General features: G+C 41.4%; 1 long non-coding RNA gene across 1 annotated transcript in view; it reads left to right on the forward strand.

Annotated features, from left to right (window-relative positions):
- The first annotated feature begins 1820 nt into the window (after positions 1-1820).
- LOC118239430 overlaps positions 1821-23419 on the forward strand; it is a 35446-nt gene continuing 13847 nt past the window's right edge. The window contains exons 1-2 of the long non-coding RNA XR_004771495.1: positions 1821-2291; positions 20566-20645. This is a non-coding gene — a long non-coding RNA (uncharacterized LOC118239430). The remainder of the gene's footprint in view (positions 2292-20565; positions 20646-23419) is intronic.

Below are 23419 nucleotides of genomic sequence, written 5' to 3' on the forward strand. Positions count from 1 at the left end.
TATTACTGTTTTCAGACAGAATTTTCATCTTGCTGTATGACAGATTTTTCCTGGGGATATGCAACACATACCTGTCTAACCCCCCAGATAGGGATCCCATGACAGACCAAAGTACAAGATACCACCAAATTCTAACTTGGTGAACAAATGAGTTTTATATGGGGTTACTTACAGGAGCAAAAATGACAAAAAAAGAGAGCAACGTCTACAAAGCCCACCCCAGCATGGGTGACGGCTCATGAAGCTGGGAACCTGGAGCACACTGCACAGCCTGCAGGCAGGTCAACAGGTTGGAGAGTGTCCTTTCCAGGTGTCCTAATGGACTAAACCTTTCTCGGCAGTCCAGCTGGTTTCTGCTTCTTCCAGGCAGCTGGGCTTGTTGGAGTCTTCTGTGCAGCTTAGGGCCTTTCAGAGTCTTCTTTGTAGTTTATCTTGTCTGAGAGGGAGGGTCCCAGTGAATCTGGTCAGTTTAAGGACTTCCTGAAACTATTTTGTGTTGCTTGCCTCTGCCTTAAGTAGCTTCCCTAGAGGAGGAAATGATGCAATCTTGGAGGAAATTATTATTATTTTTTTATTTTATTTTTTGTATATTTGAATTACAAACAAGATTGAATTACATGACGATCCCAGTTCCCTTCTCCCTACCTTCTCAGAGGAAATTATTATACAGCTCCTGTAAAATCAAACTTCAGTAATGTTAAAAATTTACATTTTAATGCAGTCAATAAAAATTAGTCATTTTCTATAGCATTTGTATTTTCTCCATTAAAGAAACCATTTTCTACAAGTCTTGCAAGGTATTTCCTTGTCTATGACACAACTTATTTTGACTTAGAAGACCCAGAATCAAGTTTTAGATAATCGTTCTCTAACATAAAATTTACCTTGAAAAAAATAACTTGGCAAAGATGTTCAACTTCAGAAAGTTAGAGGAAGGAGAGCTTTTAACATCCATAAAAAATAAAAAAATTCACTTGGTGTGGAGACATATGCCTTTAATCCCAGCACCCGGGAGTCAGGAAGATAAATCTCTGTGAGACCTGGGCCAGCCTGGAGCCTGGTCCACATAGTGTATTCCAGGCAGACAAGGCTACATGGTGAGACCTAGCCTCAAAGAGAAAAAGAAGTAATAGGAGGAAGGAAACCAAAGAAAAAAAAAAAGAAAAAGCAGGACTATGCCCTGATAAAGTTGAAGAAATGGACAAAATAGGCTTTATATCTATGAAAGAAAGAACTGAAAAACAAAATAAGATGAGGTGAGATCTGTGAGGTTTGTGTTGTTATTGTTGGTTTTCAAGACAGGTTTTCTCCGTGTAGCTCTGGCTGTCATGGAACTCACTATGTAGACTGGGCTGATCTTGAACCCACTGAGATCTGCCTGCCTCTGCCTCCCAAGTGCTGGGATCAAAGGTGTGTGCCACCACTGCCCAGCTCTGATCTATGAGGTCTTATGTGCACAAGCAACCAATCACCAATTGGCCTCTGGTCAACTGGAAAGCTTAGCAAATCATGGTGGAGTCACTACATGTTAGCAGGAAAATTGGGGTCCCCTCTTGGGGTTCTTAGTCTCATTAAGAAAAAAGTTAAGACTGGAGAGATGGCTCAGGGGTTAAGAACACTGACTGTTCCTCCAGAGGTACTGAATTCAGTTTCGGGGCTGGAGCGATGGCTCAGAGGTTAAGAGCACTGACTGCTCTTCCAGAGGTCCTAAGTTCAATTCCCAGCAACCACATGGTGGCTCACAACCATCTGTTATGAGATCTGGTGCCCTCTGCTGGTGTGCAGATATACATGGAAGCAGAATGTTGTATATGTAATAAATAAATAAAGTCTTTAAAAAAAGAAAAAATTAAGGGTGGAAACAATAGGCACAACTTTAAAAGAAAAATCTCAGGGCAGGAAAGCTGAAAATCTCAACAGATGCCTGGAGGAAGAAAATGGAGCAGAGAAAAAAAAGCTATGCTGGCATGGATGTTGGTTATATGGCAGACATGCAGCTACATGGTGGAGTGGGGAGCTTTAGAGAAAGAGTTGAGCCCAAAGTGTCAGGGGAAAGCATGCTCAGAAAAAAAAAAGAAAGAAAGGAAGAAATGGAAAAGTTACTCTCTTCTCAGTAATCCAGAAAGACAACCTGATTTACATAAATTATGAGACTGAAGCTATTGTGCTAGAGGCTGGAACTCTGAATAGGAAAAGTACATTATTTCATTAAAGGGCTAATTATTCCTCTTTCCTTTTTTTAGCACGGCTTAAGGTGAATCTTCTTTCTGGAGGGGTGGTCCCTTTGTCAGGTAAGTGGCCAGTTCAATTACATTAATACACACTCTCCATTAACACACTCTCTCTCTCTCTCTTTCTCTCTCTCTCTCTCTCTCTCTCTCTCTCTCTCTCTCTCTCTCTCTCTGTGTGTGTGTGTGTGTGGGGGGCTGTGTAGCTCTGACTGTCTCAGAATTTGCTCTGTAGACCAGGTTGGCCCCAAACTCAGAGATCATCCTGCCTCTGCCTCCCAAGGTCTGGGATTAAAGACATGTGCCACTCAAGGGAGGAGACAGTCATATGTCTTCACCCAGGTACATTCCAATCCTTTGGCTAGAAGGTGATAGCTTTCTCTTAAGGAGCTTTCCATACTGCTGTAACAGTTTTCAGTGGTAGCTGGCAGGGAGCCTCTATCTTCTCCTGGACACAGGTACCAAAAAAGTGATGAACAAGAGAGAGAATGACTGACTGAAGGGATCCACTGGGGCTGGATGAAAGTGGAGACAGCCTGGGCTGCACTGCATATGGAAATTATGGTAGAATTCTGACAGAAGAACCTGAAGCTATGGTCTTCCAAGAACACCCAGAGTGAAAAGGCACCAGGCTTGCTACTATCTGCTCAAACAGCAGGCAACAAACAAAAACAAAATAATCTGAATCTTCCTTGGAAAAGAACACCCAATTACAAATAAGCACAAGGATAGGTGGTCCTTCTAGAAGGCCAAGAATGTTCCCAAGTCCCTCTAAATTATAAAATAAGTTAGTTGTGCCTGAGAGAGAATACATTTGACTATGTTTGGTATTATATTAAATATAAAGTGTAATTTTTCATCCAACAGAATGGCACTTCTTGTGTGAATGTAAATCAGTCCAGCCACTCTGAAAATCTATGTAAAAATATCTCACAAAGCTAAAAGTTCAACTACCATATGACACGTGTATACTAATCTGGGAATACACCCAAAGATAGTACACAGACAACTGCACATTTATGTTTACTGCTGGACTAGCCACAGGAGCCAAGATTTGGAACTAGCATATGTACATACATACATACATACATACATACATACATACATACATGCATACATACATGCATACCATATATACATATATACACACACACATTTCAGCCATAAGAAGATTGAAATTAGCTCTTTTGCAAAAAAAATATGGATGGAACCACTGATCATTGTGTTAGTAAGATAAGCCAGACTCTCAAAGAAAAGATTTGTAAGTATTTGGTGATATTTGATTGTGTACTTTAATTGATATTTGGGAGTTGCTGTTAGAAAATCCCAGCACTAAGAAGGGGAAGGGGACACAAAATGTCGCAGCAACCAAGAAACTATTTGCAATTGATACCTCCTAATAAAGAGAAAATCAATTTTTCCCAAGAGAGTGTCAGTGGGTATATCAACCACACTCCAGTGCAGGCCCTGTGCCCAGGAATAGTTGAAGAACACAAAATGGACTACATGTTTTGTTTTGTGTGTGTACATGCATGCACACGCAGAAACATGCCCTTTTGCTTTGTTTTGATTTGATAATTTTTTTTGTCTTAGTAATTTTTTTCTTTTAGTTTGTCTGTTTTGGTGTTCATTTTCTGTTGTTTTTTCTGATGGGTAGGGCAGATGTACAGAAGGAGACATAAAGCAAGAGAGGAAAGAGACAGATGGAAGGAGCCAGAAATCGGTGTGTGTGTGTGTGTGTGTGTGTGTGTGTGTGTGTGTGAAGAATATGATCAAAATACATTGTGTGAATAAGTTTTTTAAATAAAAAGTTAATTTCTGTTAGAATATCTCCAAATGACAGTCTCCACTTATTATTCCCAGCAGATTTGGGAGGGAACGGATAAAAATGAAGAGTGTGGTAATAGATCCTTTGGACATAAAGGTCACTCATTAGGCAATGGTGTCATCCCCTTGTCATTTTGGCTTTTATCCCCACATCCACTGCTCTTGTATGAGTGCAGACATCTGTCTGCCAGGTCCACTACAATGTAGGAAGTCACTTACTCCTCTGCATATTCCTAATGAAGATCCTTTATCATCATAATGGCAATCGTCTCAAAGTCCTCACTCTCCATCTCTAGTTCTGGTCATTTCCCTCAGCTAGTGCTACTTCTCATGTGTTTTCCATGTGTTTCAGACTTCATTTCCTTGTTCAGTCTGAGCTCTTTTGTCCTCAGACTTCCAGATAAATGTTTGGAAGGCACTACAAATATCAAAAGAAACATACCAGAATTTGTTTTGCATAATACTGAAGCAACAGCTTTTCATTTTAGAAGTGTTTCTAAAATACAGAAAGTAATGGGTGAAACCAAAATTCAATGTATTTACAAGTAAATTTGTTGTATTAAATATGAAATAAATTACTATAAGGCCAATATTAAGCATGAATTATTATTCAAATAAATTGTTACTATAAAAATGGAAGATACAAAATATTTCAACATAATGAGCTTATGAAAAATTAAGCAATGTTCATAATGGTGACAAGTCAAAAGTGTAATAAACTTGATATTTTAAATGGGTGAATTTTCTGATAAGCAAGTTATATTTTAATGAAGCTATTTTTAATAAAGAAGGTCTTACTATGTGGAAATATATATCATATTCATGACCGAGACAACATAATATAACAATATTAATTCTCTCACAAATTATTTGTACATTTAATGAAATTTAAATTAAAATTCCTTATAAATAATGGAAATATGGAAAGCAATAAATCAACTAAAACTCAGGACATCCAATAGACAATATTTATAAACAATTTGCCAAATGGTAGGCCCAGCCGGCTATGTTGTCAAGAAATATTCAGCTTTACTATACTCAGAACTACACATAGTTCAAACTACATGGAGGGATAATGCCAGCATGAGAGAAGAATAGGAGGTCCCCTGCTTATATTCCCCCATGGCAACAATACTTTCACAGATATTCATGGACAAAAGTACCTTTTTGAGAGTTTTGGAATTGAATTGCGGTAGGTATTTGTGCTATCTTTGTAGTACCATGACATAGCAGAGGTCTTTGGGAAGAGAGACCTAGCACAGATGACAGGCTCATTAACTGCTGTCCTATCTCCAGACCCAGAAGTAGCTATACTATGGACTTAGTTCTCCCCATTGGGCATTAGTTCTTTTATGATAATTGTCTGTCAAGACACCTGGTAGAAGCTATTCATGACAGGCACATAAATCTCAGTCCTAGCTATAGACCTTGAAATTACCTTGAGTACTGACTCCAATTCCTGTGATCTGCAATAAAAGTATTCCTGTCCATACACGAGCCCAGATGAAGAAATGCTATCTGAGAGCATAGGGAGTGCTTGCCGACATCATCCTCACAGCAGATCCTAAAATGGCCTTGTATACCTCTCACCTATAAATATATATGAAAGAGAGGAGAAAGGTTTGGGAATCCATAAAGGAAGCAAAAAGGATGCCCAAAAGGATCAGGAACAAGTGGGCAATATAGCTCCCTGGAAGAGTGAAGGGAAACAGTTGCTTCCTATAGTTAACCCTGGTTTTCTAACCCTCAAGGCAAGCTTTCAGCTGACCGAACTCAAACTCACTTGGGTTCTTTGATGAGACAGTGACTCCTCTGGTGGGTAGGTCATCAGTAGAGAGAAATCCCATTTTGTCATGTTATATGGATTGGACGCAGCAGCCAGGTGTCACTTTGAGTTTAAATATCTATAAATATTATAATAAGAATAAAACATTGTGCCAAATGTGGATATTAAGAGGATGAGTAGCACTAAGAAAAAAACAACCTCTGGATCTGATGTCTAAAACATTTTTAGAAGAATTAACATTAATCTGTACCAACTACCTAAAACATGATGAGTAAGAAATAATTCGTTTTGTGGGGGGGCAGGTTTTCAGACAGGGGTTCTCTGTGGCTTTGGAGCTTGTTCTGGAACTAGCTCTTGTAGACTAGTCTGGTCTCGAACTAAAAAGATATGCCTGCCTCTGCCTCTGCCTCTGCCTCTGGAGTGCTGGGATTAAAGGCGTGTGCCACTGCCGCCAGTTAAAGTAATTCTAACACACTCTATGAGGTCAGTATTACTGTGATATAAAAGCTGTAATAAGGTACTGTAAAAAATGTGTGTTAATGGGTTAGTGGTCTCCAAAGACACCAATATGAGCCCTCTCTCCCCCACCCTGTGTGTGTGTGTGTGTGTGTGTGTGAGAGAGAGAGAGAGAGAGAGAGAGAGAGAGAGAGAGAGAGAGAGAGAGAGAGAATGTTAGAAGCATTCTTTCCTCTATACAGTCTGGCAAAACCAAACAAAACAAAATGGAAAACAGAAATGCCTGAACAGAAGACAAAAATTTTGCACTGGGTGACTGTGGGTACATTCCTATTTCCATTTCTTGGTACTCAGACATATGAAGTCTAGCTTTGGTAGAAACAGCATCATACATTGAATAGTAATTCATTCCCATGGAGAACCTTGCTCCAGCCTTGCCATGAATCACCTCCTATATGTGCTGTATATAATATCTTCAAAAGGCCATTGCACTGTTCCTGCATTGTCAAGGGGACCCTTGCGGTAACAGTTTCACAAGCATAGAAACATTGCCACATGTGTTCATTTTTACAAAATGAGTCATTGATTAGATATTGTATGGATCCCATAATGGTATATAAGAATCTTTAGGTATATAAATAGGAACTTTGACATAAGTATTATATTCTAGAAAGACAACTTATTTGGGGGAAATATTTTATCTTATTTTTATCTATGTGTATGTATGCGTGTCTCTCTGTGGGTATGTTGGTGGGAGTATAGGTGCCTGCACAGACCAGAGGCATCAGATACCCTGGACCTGGAATTATAGTTGGTTGTGAGCTGCCTGATGTGGGGGCTGGGAACTGAACTTGGGTCTCCCGAAAAAGCCAAAAGTACCTTAAAATGCTAAGCCATTTCTCCAATCCCAGGAAGACAAATCTCTTGAGTTATTTACACCTTTAAAGACTTAAGATTATATTGTCTATAATGTTCCCTATTGTACTCAATAAAAATCAGCTAAGAGAGACTGCGGATAATATGATTGAATTTGAAATGCAAATACATTGTATAGTATTCAGGGCTCTGAACATTCAGTTCCTTGTGCACAATATTTCCCACTTCACTTTGCTCAGAGAAGATGACTAGACTTAGCAGTTCTCAAGAGAGCAGGCTTATTTGTATTTGAGGCTCATTTCACATTGTCAAATGGGCCTTGCTGTTGCTGCTGTCTGTAAATAAGAAACAACATTACCCAAGCCTCAGTCCCTTTTTTATAAACAGGTCAGCATATAAATTTGGAAGTCATGTCATGGTGTCTGAGAGATATGGTCAGAGGGACAGAAATAATAGGCATGATCAATTCATTGCACATTCCTCTAACCTGGAAGATGTCTGATTATTTTGGTCATTGATGTTGAGTGCTAAGAAAAAACTTCACACATGTTACGAACACATCTTCAAACCTAGTCCTTTCTCGAGTGGCTTCTAAAGGTAAAGAAGTTGAATGAACTACAGTAGATTGACTGGTATTTTCAGATCTAACATGTTTCAAAGATCTATTACAATCCCCATCGTATGTAATTCCAAACTATCTTGAAGCAAAATGACATTTATAGATACTATGCCATAACAAATATTAAACATCAAAGAGCCTGAGTGAACATTTACATTATGTATAGTCCAGGCTAGCCCCAAATCACAGAGATCTGCCTGCCTCTGCTGCCCAAGTGCTGGACTTACAGGAGTGCACCACCACTTGACTCCATTTTTTATGATTTATCCACCATATTTCATTCTCTCACCAAGTTCCCCATGAAATAGGGATTATATACATTCATAAATGTACAAATGATAAAATTTGGGTTATATACAAATGTTTTTGAAAAATATTAAAATGTATCTTTTCTGAATGTGTACTCAACTGTGTAATGATGCTAACGATGGTGTAATATTTGGTAATCTGTGATGTCCATATATATATATATATATATATATATATATATATATATATTTGTGGGAAGCAGAGGAATCTCTGAGCAATTGTGTAAGGAGTAAATGAAATCCTGAATGAATGTGTGTCATTGCCATGAGCTCAGCCATATCAAGGGCCCAAAGCCTCAGACCCATGGAGATGATAAAGGCCTCCCCAGTCATGCTTAGGGAAATATCAGTCTTTCTCTGTCAGAGTAAGGATATTGACAGTTTGTGCAGAAAGCATCAACAGCAGCTTGCTTCTCCAAGATGTTTACAACCTGAGGCTGCTCCCCTACAAAGACCTCCCACCCACAGTAGCTAACCACTCCTCCTTCTGCTATACATAATAAATGCCTGTGTTTCCCAATTGTATAGTAGTGCTCTCCAACAGAGCAAGTGCAGGCCACCCTGCACAGGCCATCCCAGATTTTCTGTATGTCTATTTGTCATTTCTCAATTGTATGTTGTATCTTCATCTCCTAGTTGTCCCAGTCAGTCCTCAAATCATGCTTACTGGATACAAATAATAGAGAATTGCCCAGAAATAAAGGTGCCCTTACATGGTACAGCTTGTCTTGAGCCTCTTGACCTCAGGGCTGACGAGTCTGTAATTGCAGATTAACACTGGATCTCAGCATGGCCATTTCAGCCTGGGTACCATCATTAAGTTCTGTCATAATTTGCTGGGATGCCAAAGGTCATTAAGGTGTCTTGAGGCCATATGTCCTGCCCAATATGCCGGTGAATTTATGGGGCTGATACATCTTGAGCCAAATGGGGATTCCTTTGTTTAACCCAAACCATACTGTCTCTCATCAGATGCTACACAAGACATTTAACTCTTTATGGGAGTTAGGTAAAACTTAGCAAGGTACAATCACTCTCCAAAAATACTCAAGGTATAAAAGGCTGGGATTGGTGCATCCTATGGCTGATTCTTTCAGTTAATAGCCCTGGCCAGTGCTACAAGGCACCCTCCATGCAAATTTCTCTCCCAGATTGATGTGGGCCACATGGTGACCATTGCTGCTTAACAAAGTTCCAGCATTTCCACATTGCAGATCACACTTCTCCAGCACCTTTATACTTTTATTTTTAATGATGAGATCCCACTATTAATGCCTTTCCCTTTGGGAAATTTTGTGTGGGCTTAGTAAAGGATAAAATGTAGCCTCTCTAAACAAAATCATTTTTTGGAAAAAAAATCCCTGCCACCTGGAATCAGGAATTCCATTGTGCCCTCATAATTACACCAAGAATAGGACTGTTAGAGATTTACTAGACACACCTGATGCCAAGGATGAGATGCCTATGATTCAGACCTAGAGTCTGAGGCCATTAAAGGCAAGAATTCAGTTAATAAACACAGAGAAATGGTAGTGTATAATGGGAAACTGTAGTGTAGTGTCTGCTCCGCAGAAGTTCTTTTCCCAAGGTCAGGCATTTGGATAAGGGTCTGCATTCCCATGGGAACTTGAGGAAAGTTCCTCCTGCCTGAGAAAGCAGTCATTCTTCTTGTATCTAGCTAGAGGAACTTGTAACCCTTCATTAACATATGACTGGTGCTGATTGTCAAGGTCAAGGCTAGTTTCCTCAACTCCTGATCTCAAGCCACACCCCAGCTCACATGCTCCTTGCCTCCTGTTTAATCCTAAATGTAAAACTATACAGTATAAAATGTGTAATCTCAATGGGTAGTGATGGTGCATGACTTTAGTCCCAGCACTCAGGAGGCAGAAGCAAGCAAATCTCTGTGAGTTGGAGACCAGCCTGGTCTACGGAGTGAGTTCCAGGACAGGTCCAAAGCTGCAGAGAAACATTGTCTTAAAAAAAACCAAAACCAAAATAGTGTAATCTCAATTAAAGGCTGCTGGCAGCCATTCCAGTTCACACTCAGACTGTCCTTTTCCTCCTTTGGGACCTGAACATACACACATGCACGCACGCACACGCGCACGCACGCACGCACACACACACACACACACACACACACACACACACACACACACAGAGAGAGAGAGAGAGAGAGAGAGAGAGAGAGAGAGAGAGAGAGAGAGAGAGAGAGAGAGAGAGAGAGAGAGAGAAGCAGGTCTCCGGCACCAGATCATTTGGCTATCAGAGAAACTGGTCCGGGTAGATTGCACGAAACACTCAACTGTTACCGCTGCTTTGTTGGAGATATAACTAGAAGCTGGACACATAGAGCAGTCCAATAGTCCTTAGAATACCCCAATCTTCATCATAGAAAAGAAACTAAGTAAATGTAGGATGCTACCAGATTTAAGAGCTATAAATAACCCCTGCAGCCAGGACAGCTGTTGAAAGAACCCTGGAGGCTCAGGCCCCCAGGATCTTGGACCACAGCCACCCCAATCACCAGGTGGAGGCGGAAACTTGATGCAAACAGCAAGAAGTTTTATTGCAGTTGATTAATGAGCTAACCCCATGTTAGCTCGGGCCTTTCGTCCATCCACCATAGCGGATGGCTAGGAGAGACAGCTCAAAGCGTCTGCATAGAGATCTTGTAGGGTAGCGTAAGGGGAGTGTCTAGGGGAATGCACAGGCTCAGGATTGGTGTGCCTCCAGGCTTGGAGAGCCTTCCCTGTGTTGATTGGTCAACTGGTTGTTATGGCCCATAGGCCCTCCCAGGGCGATTGCTATGCTCTGCCCTTCATTGCTGTACACTTGTCCGTAAAGCACACTCAGAGCCGTAAAGCATAGCACTACCCGCTAACTTCTGATTGGTTCCTTGCCACGAGGCAGGCATCTGACCTAGTGACCAAGGCAAGGTCAGGCAAGCAGGTGGTAGGCTGTTATGGCTGCTGAAATGGGGAGCTGGTCCCTTCACATTTTCATTTAATTATAGTTTGCCTAGATGCTCACCATTCCACTACATCCTGGGATTGTGAAAATGAAATTTTTACGTTTCTTTTGCCTAGCATTTCCAATGGAATGTTTTCCCCTAGGGTATGAAAAGCAGTCCTACTATGTGTCGGGAATTTGTTGCCAAAGCTGTCAAACCCATATATAGCAAAATCCCTAAGGCTTACATCATCCATTATTTGGATGATATTCTAATCAGCCATCCTAAATCTTCTTAACTGACAGCCAGCCATTTTTGTCTACCTCAAAAGAGGTTCAAAAGACATGTCTACCTCAGAAGGGTGTCAAAAGACATGCCTACTTGAATATTCCAGTAAAATTATAGAGGCATGAACTGTACACCCTCACAAGCTAAAAATTTATAAGGATTGTCTCAAAACTTAATGATTTTCAAACACTGTTGAGATATTAATTGGCTCAAAACCTCACTTAAGCTTATTAACCAGTAATTGTCACTTTTCCAGGCTTTATAGGAGATGTTAATATTTCTTCTCACTTCTGAGGATAGGATGGTGTATTGACACAAACTGGAGTCATCAGAGAGGATGAAGCCTCAGTTGAGGAAATGCCTCCTTGAGATCCAGCTGTAAGGCATTTCTCATTTAGTGATCAATAGGGGAGGGCCCAGTCCCTCGTTGTTGGTGCCATCCCTGGGCTGGTGGTCCTGGGTTCTGTAAGAAAGCAGACTGAGCAAGCCAGGGGAAGCAAGCCAGTAAGAAACTACCCTCCATGGCCTCTGCATCAGCTCCTGCCTCCTGGATCCTGCCCTGTTTGAGTTCCTGTCCTGACTTCCTCCAATTATGAACAACAATATAGAAGTGTTAAGTTGAATAAACCCTTTCCTCCCCAACTTGCTTTTTGGTCATGGTGTTTCGTCACAGCAATAGAAACCCTAACTAAAACAGATGGCACTAGCTAGAGCGAAAGTGGCCATGTCTAATAGTATAGAGATGGGATCTGGTAGCAGCTCTTTCACTAGCTATTCTAAAATCATCTATGACACTACTTGGTACTCTGGCAACTATAGGGTGCTTTGGGATGGTTGCATTTGGGATTTTCCCCATCAGGGATTTGAATACTTACTATGATTTGGTGGTAAAAATTAGTCTCAAAAGTGCACAAAGTCTATATAGAAGTGCTAAAGAGCAGAGACAAATGTCATCTCTTATGCAGCTCAGCAGGATTGGCTGTGGCAACAGTCCACCACTTGATGATGTTCTTTGGCTCATTACCCTGATTCTCCTTTTCTGCCATCCAAGATGTTACAGCATGCATCCACACATGGGTTTATTTTTCCCAAGGTCATACAGTCTCAATACCTTGCTTTGGCTAAAACTGTCTATATATCCTTCTGGCAATAGTATAGGTGCCTGCCTTCCAGTCTTCCTCGGGTTCTAAAGTACAATGATCATCCTACACTTCAGCTCAGTGACAAGAACTCTTCCCAATTCTCATGGTTTTAGAAGGTTTTGCCTTTTGCCCCCATTAGTATTTACTGCAACAGCTCCTGCGTAGTAGGAGTAATATGAACCTTGAAGATGGCCCACACTGATCAGACCCCAGATCAAGAGTGATACCATCTTTCCCGTAGGACCCGGGAATTGCTGTGTCCCCACCAGAATCATGGCTATGTTGGCCATATTCAGTCACACTCAGGTCTCCCGTGGCCATTGACTGAAGCAGGTAATGCATTAGCTGATGCCTCAGCATCATGGTCCCCTGCTGCTCTGCAGTCTGCCTGGAAAACATCCCAGGAGAGTCATGTTCTGTACCATCAAAAGTCTTCTTTTTTTGGAAGGAAATTTCATTTCCAGAGAACAAGCTAGGCAAACAGTTAAGCAAGCACCCACTGTGATCCTGTCACACATGATGGTGCTTACTCCAGAAGGTTATGATCCAGTGCTCTTTGGCAGGTTCTTCATGTCTCCTCCTTTGGGAGGGTAAAATTTGTGAATTGTTTCTGTTGATTATTCTCATTTTGTTTAAACCTATGCTCACACACAGGAGGCTGTAAAACATATGGATGGCTATTCACTGCCTTGCTGCATTTGCCTTTAGGGCCTTAAGATGGGTGGTGCTCTATTTGTAATAGCCAGAACCTGGAAGCAACCTAGATGCCCCTCAACTGAAGAATGGATGGAGAAAATGTGGTACATTTACACAATGGAGTACTACTCAGCAGAAAAAAAAGATAATGGAATCTTGAAATTCTCAGGCAGTTGGATAGAACTAGAAGAAACCATCCTGAGTGAGGTGACCCAGTCACAAAAAGACATATATGGATTTTAGAATAGTGCAAAGGATTACCAGCCTACAATCCACACTGCTGGAGAAGCTAAGAAACAAGGAGGACCCTAAGAGGAACATACATGGTCCCCTGGAGAAAGGGAAACGGACAAGATCTCCTGAGAAAATTGGGAGCATGGGAGGAGGGGAGAGGGAGTTAGAAGAAAGAGAAGGGGAGAAGAGGAGGGGGGAGGAGGACATAAGGGAGCAGGAAGGTTGAGTTGGGGGAAGAATAGAGGAGAGCAAGATAAGAGATACCATTATAAGTTTAAAGAGAGATCTGGCACTAGGGAAATGTCCAGAGATCTACAAGAATGACCCCAACTAACAATCTAAGCAATAGTGGAGAGGCTACCTTAAATGCACTTCCCCAATAATAAGATTGATGACTACCTTATATGTCATCCTTGAGCCTTCAACCAGTAGCTGATGGAAGCAGAAGCAGACACCCACAACTAAACACTGAACTGAACTCCTGGAATCTAGTTGTAGAGAGGGAGGAGTGATGAGAAAAAGGGGTCAAGACCAGGCTGGGGAAACCCACAGAAACAGCTGACCTGAACAAAGGGGGAGCTCATGGACCCCAGACTAATAGCTGGGAAACCAGCATAGGACTGTCCCAGACCCCCTGAATGTGGGTGTCAGTTAGGAGGCCTGGGCAGTGGATCAGTATTTATCCCTAGTATAAGAATGGACTTTGCTGGGCATTGGTGGCACATGCCTTTAATCCCAGCACTCGGGAGACAGAGGCAGGCGGATCTCTGGGAATTCGAGGCCAGCCTGACTCCAGAGCGAGTGCCAGGATAGGTTCCAAAGCTACACAGAGAAACCCTGCCTTGAAAAAACCAAAAAAAGAATGGACTTTGGGAGCCCATTCCACATAGAGGGATACTCTTTCAGCCTAGACACACAGGGAAGGGCCTAGGCCCTGCTCCAAATGACATGACAGACTTTGAAGTCCCCCATGGAAGGCCTCACCCTCCCTGAGGAGCAGAAAGGGAATGGGATAGGGGGCTGGTGGGGGGCAGGGGAAGGGGGGAGGGAGAGAGAACTGGGATTGACATGTAAAACAAGCTTGTTTCTAATTTAAATTTTTTAAAAGGGGAAAAAGAAGATCCAGAAGTCACAGATAAAAAATTAAACTGTAACTGTGCAATGGGAATATTGTTTCTTTAAAAACACATTTTTTTCCAAAACAAAATATGTTCTCCATTTAGTATCTTGGTATTAAAATATTTAAAGGCAAAAAAGATGGGCAATGCTCCAGCTTGTAACCCTTCTGCATTTAAAAATTTCTGTGCCCAACATGAAATGGTTCATGACATGGGCATTCATTCCTTACAACCCACTGGAACAGGCTACTGTAGAAAGATCCTCAGATGGCTCAAACAACAATTAGAAAAAATAAAAGGGAGAATTCTCTACCTTACCAAGTTTCTAAATTCCAACAAAATAAAATAATTAATTGACAATAAATAATAATAATAAAGTAATAAAGTAATTTCAAATTTACTTGCATTAAAATTTTAAATCATACAGAAGATGGCCTGGAGCCAAGAAATAGCACTGGTCACCGAAGGACAGGGAAATAAAACATAGGTTCAATGGCAAGATGTTGTAGTGAGAAAATAGTTCAGCTAGTCTCATGAGCTAATGTAGGCGTGAAGTCTCTGGATCCAGGGAAGAGCCTGATTCCAATATGAAGAGGCTGAAACTGAAGCCCACAGAATGCTAAAGGGTGCCTCTTAAAGTCAGTCGAGTGGCTGCACAAGGAAGATGCCACCACCAACCTGGGGTTATTCAAAAAGGCTGGGGAAAATGATAGACAAAGGAGCATGAGGTTTGAAGTTGGGAACTAACCCAGCAGCTATATTTCTGATATGTCTTGTAATTATACCCATGCAGGCATATCTGGTCAAGGAAAAAGCCTACTGAACCTAGGTCCCAGGTCCACTGATTTTTCATTCAGTGGTTTGGTCACATCTTTCCATACATGTTTATATTAATGACTTTTCCCATTTTGAGGGTACTCCTGTAACCACCTGAGCTCCATTTAACTCTTCAGGGATGGCTAGAGCCTTGCCATTTGGCCAGGATTTAATATATCACAAGGATTACCAATACATATGTATGACAACAACTCTTTATGATATATTCGGGAATTAGCTGGGTGTTTAGATTCCCAATAATGATAGCATGGATGTGGCCCAATTATGTCAGCACATCCTAGCAATGCAAAAGGCCTATCATGAAACCATTTCTCTTGCCAGTATTTTTTAAATGATCCTTGATGAGTTTCAAGGCTTCTTTCCCTTTAACTCATTAAAACATTCCTTTTGTTTGTGTTGGACACAGCAGCTGTTAGGATCTTCCCTATCAATCATCCTTACAGTGTGGTGCTGAGCATTATCGTGAACTGCCCTGGATTAATCATGAAGATTTATCCTAAATATCTAAGAAGTAAGAAACGGGGAGATGCTGGGAGTGCAGGAAGCCCCGAGTGAATGTGTGTTGGTTTTTTGTTTTTTTGTTTTGTTTTGTTTTGTTTTGTTTTTTGTTTGTTTGTTTGTTTTTTTGGTTTTTCGAGACAGGGTTTCTCTGTAGCTTTGGAGACTGGAACTAGGTCTTGTAGACCAGGCTGGTCTCGAACTTACAGAGATCCACCTGCCTCTGCCTCCAGAGTGCTCGGATTAAAGGCATGCACCACCACTGCATTAATGTGTGTGTGTTTTAATAATTTTCTTTAATTTTTTTTTTATTTTATGTGCATTGGTGTGAGGGTATCAGATCTCCTGGAACTGGAGTTACAGACAGTTGTGGGCTGCCATGTGGGTGCTGGGAATGGAACACAGGTCCTCCAGAAAGGGCAGTCAGTGCTCTTAACCACTAAGACATCTCTCCAGCCCCCAAATGTGTGCTTTTAACATGAACACTAGCATGTCAAGGAACCAGTGCCTTGGACCCACAGTAATAACAAAGTCCCCCACCCCAGGTTGTGATCAGGAAAATGGCAAAGCCTTCCTGTGTCCAAGTCCAAGTACCAATGTTGACTGTGTACAGAAAGCATCAACAACATCTTCCTCTGCCAGGTATTTCGAGCCTAGGACTGCTCTTCTATAGGGCCCTCCCACTGAGAGCCCCAATCCCTCCTCATTCTGTTGTGCGTAATAACTTACCAGATTGTGTAGTAGATGCTGTCTATCAGAGCTAGCATAACCCAGCTGATTCCAGCTTGTCTGCTGTATGTGTATCTGTTCTTTCTTCATCGTCTATTTCTTCATTGCCTTGTCGCCCCAGGCAAGTTTCTTGGACCCAGTTGTGCTGGACTCAGCATGTATTCATGTGCTTATTTCTTGCAGCCACTATCTAAAATAGACATCGTCATTGCATATCCGTGTGTGTGTGTGTGTGTGTGTGTGTGTGTGTGTGTGTATACATATACATTTTTTACTGAGAGATGGTACTCAGAAAAAAAATCCTGTTCACTGTCATAACCATGTCCCAGGGAGGAGTACTTATTAGGGTCAGGAGAGGAAAGAGTCCACGCTTGGAATTAAGTAGATAAGACACAGGCATGAAAGAAATGCCTCTTCCATGACACTTTTAGGAAAACACAATGATTTCTTGTGCCTGAAACACAGGGCAAATGGGAGCCCTAGGAAGATAGGATTGAGGTCTTGGTGCCTTTCATCCTTTATGAAAGGATCAAGAACTAGGAGTACAAAGAAGAGCCAGGTTTCAAATCTATTGGAAGTGAGTTTGGGGCAGCGACTCAGCAGATAAAAGCACTGGCTTGAAAGCCTTGCAACCTGAGTTTGACATCCAAAACTCACGTAAAAGTAGGAGAGAACCAGTTATACCATGGAACACACACATTATTATTATCACTATTTTTATTATTATTAAATATTGGAGGTCAAGTCTAATGATTTATGGGAAGAAATATACTGGATGGTGCACACAGGTTTAGACAACTGGGTAAGTAGAAGGCTCAGATAGAGATTTGAAGCCCAGGAAAAAGCTTAAAGTCAAGGAAATAAATATGTGACAACAAACACATAGAGCAATGGCTAGAGTGAGGACTCCACAGGCAAAAGTGTAAAAGAAACATCATGCTAAAAGACAGATGGAGAGGTTATCAGCCAAATCTGCCATACAGGACTTTTTGTTTTTGTTTTTGTTTTTTTGGCTTTTCGAGACAGGGCTTCACTGTTGCTTTGCAGCCTATCTTGGAACTCAGTAGACCAGGCTGGTCTTGAACTCACAGAGGGAGCCACCTGTCTCTGCCTCCTGAGTCCTGGGATAAAGGCATGCAACACCACCACCTGACCACAGAAGACATTTTTTATGTGTGTCATTTGGAGCAAGTTTTCAACCTTTCTGAATTCGTTTCTGTAAGTTTAAAGTAGACACAATAGGATTACCCCCCTTTATTCAAGAGAAGAATGCTAACAATAATGCACCATTTATGACCAATTTCCTTGTGAGAATTCCTGTTAATTAAAGAGTTCTTTTGCTTCTGTGCTACCACCACTCTTCAAAGTCTTGGCTCTAAGAGTTTTTTAAGAGTATAGATTATGCTACTGCTGTGTATACTTCTTCACAGCTTTTATTTGCTAATCACTCTGGCTTCTACTGTAAAGTTAATGATATTTTTAATTTTTTTCTGCAGATTTTTTTTACTTGAATTAGAAACAAGATTGTTTTACATGACAACCCCAGTTCCCTCTCCCTCCCCTCCCCTACCACCCCCCCAACTAAAACCCTACCTATCACATATCCTTTCTGCTCCCCCTGGATGGTGAGGCCTTCCATAGGGGTCATCAGAGTCTATCATATCCTTTGGGATAGGGCCTAGGCCCACCCCCATGTGTCTTGGCTCAGGGAGTATTCCTCTATGTGGAATGGGCTCCCAAAGTCCACACCTATGCTAGGGATAAGTACTGAACTACTACAGGAGGCCCTGTAGATTTCCGAGGTCTCTTCACTGACACTCATGTTCCTGGGGTCTGGATCAGTCCCATGCTGGTTTCCCAGCTATCAGTCTGGGGACCAAGAGCTCCCCGATGTTCAGGTCAGATATTTCTGTGGGTTTCACTAGCCTTGTCTGGACCCCTTTGCTCTTCACTCGTCCTTCTCTGCATCTGGGTTCCAGTTCAGATCGGTGATTAGTTGTGGGTGTCTGCTTCTACTTCCACCAGCTGCTGGATGAAGGCTATTGAGTGGCATACAAGTCAGTCATCAATCTCATTATCAGGGGAGGGCATTTAAGGTAGCCTCTCTTCTGTTGCTTAGATTGTTTAAAGTTAATGAATTTTTTTTAAACAGGAAAATAGATTTCTTAAAGCCTTTCAAATATAACACACAAAATAAAACAGTTTTATCTTTAAAAATGTCAACTATCACATCTGTCCTGGCTAGTTTTTGTCACCTTGACACAAGCTAGAGTCATCTGAGAGGAGGGAACTTCATTTGAGGAAAATGCTGCCATCAGATTAGCTTGTAGGCAAGTCCATGAAGTCATTGTCTTGATTAATGATAGATGTAGAAGGGTCCAGCTCACTGTTCGTGGTGCCATTGCTGGGCATGTGTTCCTGAGGGAGTAAGCTGAGGAGTGCCAGGGAGCACTCCTCCATGGCTTCTGCTGCAGGGACTGCCTCCATGTTCCTGCCCTGATTTCCTTCTACCCTCCCAACTCTCCCCCCTCCCCTATGAAGGACTGTGACCTGAGAGCTGGAAGATGAAATAAATCCTTTCCTCTCCAAGTTGCCCTTTTGGACAAAGACATTTTATCACAGCAATAGAAATTCTAACTAAGACAGCTTCCATAGTCTACTCCTAATTATAATTACCGTTTTTTAAAGAATTTTTAATTTTTGTGTTTGTGTATAGGTACATGCCTGTGTGAGTACAGAGAGCAGGAGCAGGCATTAGAGCCACTGTAACTGGAGTCACAGGTGGTTGGGAACTGTCCAATTCAGGTACTGGGAACCAGCTCTGCTCTCTAGAAGAGCAGGAAAGTCTCCTAATCCCTGAACTGTCACTCTAGCTCCTATAACTACTTTTGTATGTGTGTGTTTTGTGGGGGAAGGTTGAGACAAAGTATCTCCGTGTTGGCCTGGCTGTTCTGGAACTCAATCTGTAGACCACCAGGCTGACCTATAACTCACAGAGATTTGCCTGCCTCTGCCTCCCAAGAGGTGGGATTAAAGAAGTGCCCCATCACCTCCAGGCCTATAATTACTTCTTAAAGCAACATTTATCCTTTAAAAATATAGCAGCAGGTGATAACACCTAACATCTTCGATTGCTTATAGTTCAAACTATTCATGTGTGTATTTTTCAAATCACATTTTAGGCAATTGAGCTTAATCTAATTTACTGTTACATAGACAGTAACAGACATTCAATTCATAGTTGTTAATTAAATGGAAAACTCCAATTTCAAAACAAAAATTACAAAAAAATACTTGTATGTATGGGACACACATAAAAAGTCAAGTTTACTTAACAGCAACAGTTCGGTACCTGTTAATCAGTGAAAGTGAAAGGGCTGTGAAAGTTGTCCTTATCTGCAAGAGGGAAGAGGAGAAACACCCTGCTGCTTTGGATCTTTGAATAGCTGCACTGACCAGCTCTACAACCTTGAAAAAATATTCTTAGCGTACAAATAAGTTTCTCATATCTGCCCTTTAAAATGCCTAACACAAGTCAATAACTTCTGCTTGCAGCTGTCCTCAGGTCCCTTATTCCTAGGGAGTTGATACTGCATGTGCTAATCAATTCTGTCAGGTTGCCTCTTGACTAGGTGCCTCTCAGGAGAAGGACTTGTCTTTCTCTGGCATAGCACCCCTTCACAGATGTATGTGGAATTGACTCAGTCCTTAGACATGTTCCATAGCCAGAAGCGTGCATGGTACGCTAACATCAATTACCATCACCCCCCTTCTCCCTCTGGGTAGAATTTTAAAAAGAAATTATCATCAGTAATATTACCTTACAGCTTGGTTTTTTTCTCAAAGCCACTTACTACTTTGTTTTCCAAAATCTTTTAACCATTGAAGGTCTGTGCTTAAAATTTAACTTTCAGAGCTTGTAATCCTGGCATTTGACAAAGCTAATTTTTAGTTCTGTGTCACTCAGGATGAGGAAGAATTGGCACCGATGTTTATAAATCTTTTCTGTGGTGCTGGGAATTGATCCTGGAGCCTCATGCATGCAAGGTAAGCTCTCTCTACCAGAGCTACAGTCTCTGCCTCATGCATTTTGTTTTGCTTCTGCACAAACTTTTGCTTTTAATCTAGGATCACACTGTTTAAAATCTTTTCTATAGTAATTATAATACTAAAAAGTACCACCACAATCATTCCCAGAAGTAACAAGGTACACAAGTCATAGGATACTGATGAAGTACAAAGGTATTCATGTTTACCAGCCTCAGTGGAGTTACTATGTGCAATAGTTTGTTTTTCCTTTAGGTCCTGATTTGGAGATTAAGTTTGTGGGTTTTTTTTTTTTTTGGTTTTTCAAGACAGGGTTTTTCTGTGTGGCTTTGGAGCCTATCCTGGCACTCCCTGTGGAGACCAGGCTGGCCTCGAACTCACAGAGATCCACCTGCCTCTGCCTCCCGAGTGCTGGGATTAAAGGTGTGTGTCACCAACGCTTGGCAGTTTGTGTGTGTGGTTTTTTTTAGTTTTCTTTTAACTCATTTTTTTCCTTTTTTTTTGAGGCATGGTTTCTCTGTACATCACTAGCTGTCTTAGAACTCACTCTGTAGACCAGCCTGTCTTGGAACTCAGAGATCCATCTGCCTCTGCCTCATGAGTGCTGGGATCAAAGGTATGCACCAACATCACCCAGGTGGAGTTTTTTAGTCCTCAATTGGAGAAGATTTTATTACTTCTAATTTCATGCCTAACAATTTTTATGTTAGTATATGAATTTTCATAAATAAAATTTGCGTATAGCACAGCTTTGCTATTGTGTTGTGGCAATGTTATCACAAGAAATTGTCAATGAAGAGTTTTGGAGAGGAGTCTAAAAGGTATTGCCCAAGTTAACATTGACCACATGGTAAATGTTCCTTCTCGAATCTCAAGCATTGCAGAAACTGTAAATGTTTGGACAGAAGAGGCAGTTTACAAGTGATGGTGTGTAAAATTATCTAACGACATCTCCAAATTCCTTGTTCGAATCATCTGAATTTCTACCCCACTTTTTCTTTAATTAAGAACAGTATCTCCACATTCTTCAATCTATATTCCCATCTAGTGGCCCACAGAGGCAACTGCCTGCAATTGAATTTTCTCTTGATTTTATTTTTCTAAAACCTTGGAAGAAGAAAAATAGTATGCCCTAGTTAAAAATCACAGATAATCTCACTGACCCAGAGGTGTTTATTAAGAAACCTTGGGGGCTGGAGAAATGGTTCAGTGGTTAAGAGCACTGATTGCTCTTCCAGAGGACCCAGGTTCAACTCCCAGACACCACATGGCAGCTCTCACTGTCTGGAACTCCAGTTTCAAGGCACCCAACACTCATGACAAAACACCAATGCACATAGAGATGAATAAATTTTTTAAAAAAGAATTAAGCAGGAGGTGTATGGCGGTGGCTATGCTTTTTGCCAGGTGGTAGTGGCACACACCTTTTAATCCCAGCAGTCAGGAGGCGGAGACAGGTGGATCTCTGTGAGTTCGAGGCCAGCCTGGTCTACAGAGTGAGTTCCAAGACAGCCTCCAATGTTTCTACACATTTTCTGTGGACTTAATGCATCAGAGAAGTGAACTCAGCAGTTATAGGCTGTTTTAATGGAGTTTTTCTTTATTATTATATTCTTTGCAAACATATTAAAGACTATGCAATAATCCAACCTTTGTTAGATTGATTATTCTTTTGCGGGGGGGGGGGGGTTGGGTTCAAGACAGGGTTTCTCTGTGTAGCTTTGGAGCCTGTCCTAGAACTTGCCCTGTAGGCCAGGCTGGCCTCGAACTCAGAGATCCACTTACCTCTGCCTCCCAAGCCCTGGGACTAAAGGCGTGCACCACCATGGCCTAGCAGATAGTTATAAAAACTTCAGTACAAATATTGCATCATTGTACCTTATATCTGTCCATATTTTTCCTATACCTTAAATTTGAATTCTAGAATAGAAATAACTATCAAAGTATGTTTGCTTAAAAAAGAGAAAGGACAGCTTGGTGGCAGTGGTGATGTATACCTTTAATCTCAGCACTCAGGAGGCAGAGGCAGGTGGATCTCTGTGAGTTCAAGGCCAACCTGGTCTATAGAGCAAGTTCCAGGACAGTCAAGACTACACAGTGAAACTCTATCTCAAAGAAAAACAATAAATAAATAAAATAGAAAAGAATCTTGTCTCTATGTAGCGGATCTCAATAGTGAACTGAGAAAAAGAAAAAAAGTAAGGACTGTGTGTGGTAGCTATCCCCATAGTCAGGGGGATCACAGAGTCTGTCTCATGAAAGAAGGAAAGAAAGCAGGATGGTTCAGCAGGTAAAGGTGCTTGCTGCCAAGCCTGATGACCTGAGTTCAATTCCTGGAACCCACGAGGTAGGAGAGATTTGACTCCTGTAAATTGTATCCTAACTTCCACACAAGCACTGTAGCATACACACACACACACACACACACACACACACACACACACACACACACACACACACACACACACGATAAACAAAAATAATTACAGATTTCAAATTAATTAACTAACTCATTAACTCACAATGGGTAGGAGCTGCCTACTGCTGATTCCTGGATATGGAAAAGAGCTACCATGTCAGAGTGAAGATGGTAGTGCGAGCCCCACAGCCCCAGCTCACCTCTGGCCTGGGGAAGCCGAGTGCGTCTTCTGGATCCTGGGAGGGTCCTTATTACAGAGGGAGGATATTTTCTTGACTTTAGGTGCTTTTGGATTAATCTGAATAAAAATTCTGAACTCAGGACTTAGTGGGACTTTTTGTGTTATATCTTGAGT

Source organism: Cricetulus griseus, chromosome X, assembly GCF_003668045.3.
Source record: "Cricetulus griseus strain 17A/GY chromosome X, alternate assembly CriGri-PICRH-1.0, whole genome shotgun sequence".
NCBI lineage: Eukaryota > Metazoa > Chordata > Mammalia > Rodentia > Cricetidae > Cricetulus > Cricetulus griseus.